Genomic DNA, 2,500 nt, shown 5'->3' on the forward strand with positions numbered 1-2,500 from the left:
AACGCGTGAAGGTCGCGGGCCGCCGGCTCGCGAGCCTCGCCTTCCGGCAACCACCCCCGTGCGGCGCGGGATGGGGAAGGGAGTTGGGGGAAGGAGACGCGTCCGGGGGGAGTGCCCCGCCGCCCCGCCTCGCGCCCGGCGGCGGCGGCGTCGCCTCCGGCGTGTGTCCCTCTCCCCGCCCGGCCCTCCCCGCCACGTCCCTCGAGGTGGGCCCGAGGGTTCGGCGTGGGTGCCGAGGGGGGTGTGGGGCTGCCCCGTGCGCCTCCCGCCCCCCGACCCCGCCGCCCGTGGCGCCGGCCACGACCGCCTCTCCCCCACCCCCGGCCCGCGGACCCGCGCGGCGCGGGTCCTCGGTCGCGTCTCGCGGGCTGTGCGGCGCGACGGGCGGCGGCTTCCCCGTCGCGGGGCCGCTCGCCCCGCCCCGTCGCCTCCCGCGCCGCCGGCCCTGGGCCGGTCTGCCTCGGCCGGTCGTCGTCGGTCGGTCGTCCCGCCGCCCTGGGCCCGTCGCGCGGTCACCGGGCCTCCCCCGCCCCTCCGGGCCGCGGGGGCTCTGTCCCGCCCCCGCCCCCACCCCCACGCCTCCCGGCCGCTTGTGTGTCTCCGTCCGGGTTCTCCCCGTCCTCTCGGCTCCCCCTGCCCGCTGGGCGCCAAGCTTCCCGTCGGCCCCTGCCCGCTGCCCGCCGCCCTCGGTGGTGGTGGCGGGGAAGAGTGCCCGGGAACGCGGGCGCGGGTGAGGGCCCCCCACCCCGGTGGTTGGGGGAGAGGGATGGGGGAGGTCCGGCGGGGCCGGGCCCGGCGGGGCGGCGTGTGAGGGCGCGACGTGGAAAAGGGCTCTGCCCCGTTCCGGGGGGACGGTGGGGCTGGCTGTCCGGCGCCCGGTGGTGGGGCCCTCGGGCGGCGGTCGACCGGCGCGGCGCGGCGCCCGTGTGTCACGGGCCGGCAGCGCCGGGCCCGCGCGCGGCCGCGGGCGGGGACGCGGCGGTCGGTGGTCGGCGTCGGGGCGAGGCCCGCGGGGCGCGCAGCCCCTCGCCCGCCTCCCCCTTTCCAGGTACCTAGCGCGTCCCGGCGCAGGAGGTTAAAGACCCCTGGGGGGGTGCCCATCCGCCTGGGTCGGGCGGTCGGGCCGCGGGGAGTCCGGAGGTGCCTCCCGTCTCCCCCGGACTCCGCCCGTCCCCCGAGGGGCGGGGTGGGCGCGCGGCGTGGCCGCGCCACGGTCACGCCGCCGCGGCCGTCGGGGAGGGGCTACCCGGCGGTCGTCGCGTGGGCCGTGGCCGTGCGGTGCGTGCGCGCGCCCCTCCCGCGTCCCCGGGGAAGGTGGGAGCCCCCCGGGCGCCTGTGGGGTGCCCGCACCCACCCTGGCGTGTGGGCGCCGGGTGCCCGTCGTGTGAAACCTTTCGACCCCTCCGGTCTGCTGTTTTCTGTCTGACTTGGCCGGCCGGAGGCAACCCCCTCGCCCGCCACCAGACTCCCACCTCCGGGGAGGGAGCTGGGGGCGGCGGCGGGACGTGTGCCGTGCCAGCGGCGGGTCTCCCGCCGACGCGAAACGCTTGACGAAGCTCGTACGACTCTTAGCGGTTGATCACTCGGCTCGTGCGTCGATGAAGAACGCAGCTAGCTGCGAGAATTAATGTGAATTGCAGGACACATTGATCATCGCCACTTCGAACACTGCAGCCCCGGGTTCCTCCCGGGGCTACGCCTGTCTGAGCGTCGCTTGACGATCAATCGCCCCTCCGGGGTGCGCGGCTGGGGGCTGTCCTCGCAGGGCCCGCCGGGCCCTCCGTCCCCCTAAGTGCGGACACGGCGTCCCCCCGAAGGCTCTGTGGCCGTGGGGGAGATGCCGCCCGCGAGAAGGGAGAAGGGGACCGTGAGCTCGCGCCGAGGCCCCCCCTGGCCCGCCGGGCCTTCTGGGTCGGTCTTCGCCCCTGGGAGCGCGTCCTCGCGCCGCAAGCGGCCTCTGGGTGTTGCTGCCCCCGGGGTGTCGGGGGTCGGGGACGGTCTCGCGCCACGCGGTGGCGGGTGGGGCCCCGTGGTGGTGGCGGCGGTGGGGTCGCGCTTCGGTCCGCCCGGCTGGCGCCCCTCTCCCCCCACGCCTGCGGTGCCTTCCCCGCCGCCGTGCGTCCCCGGCCCGTGCCCGCTTCCCGGCCACACGCCCCGCGGCTCTCGCCCCGTCGGGACGGGCGGTTCGCGCCCGAGGCCGAGTGCGCGTGCGCGTCCGCGCCCCGGGGACGCGTGCCTCGGCGGCGACCGCGGGACGCCGCGGCGTCTGCCCGCCGCTGCGCGCCCCTCCCCCGGGCTGCGGCCGTGCCGCGGCTCGCGCCCTGGAGCTCCCGCCGCGACGGCGGGGGCGGTGGCGGTGGCGGGGGCCGGGGAGATAGGGGCGCGCGGTGCGTCCGTCGCCCGTTGCTCGGGCGCCCCGCGCGTGCCCCCGACCCTCTCCCCCCCCTCACGCGTCCACCTCTCCGTCCGTCCCGTGGCAGCCGGCTGTGCCCCCGCCCCG

At 79.3% G+C, this 2,500-nt stretch overlaps 1 non-coding gene across 1 annotated transcript; it reads left to right on the forward strand.

Moving 5' to 3' along the window:
* Window positions 1–1,563: 1,563 nt before the first annotated feature.
* On the forward strand, window positions 1,564–1,713 carry LOC138430619 (5.8S ribosomal RNA). Its single transcript, XR_011253305.1, has one exon. It is a non-coding gene; the product is annotated as a 5.8S ribosomal RNA (ribosomal RNA).
* Window positions 1,714–2,500: the final 787 nt, after the last annotated feature.

The sequence above is a fragment of the Ovis canadensis genome, chromosome 25 (assembly GCF_042477335.2).
Source record: "Ovis canadensis isolate MfBH-ARS-UI-01 breed Bighorn chromosome 25, ARS-UI_OviCan_v2, whole genome shotgun sequence".
NCBI classification, from domain to species: domain Eukaryota; kingdom Metazoa; phylum Chordata; class Mammalia; order Artiodactyla; family Bovidae; genus Ovis; species Ovis canadensis.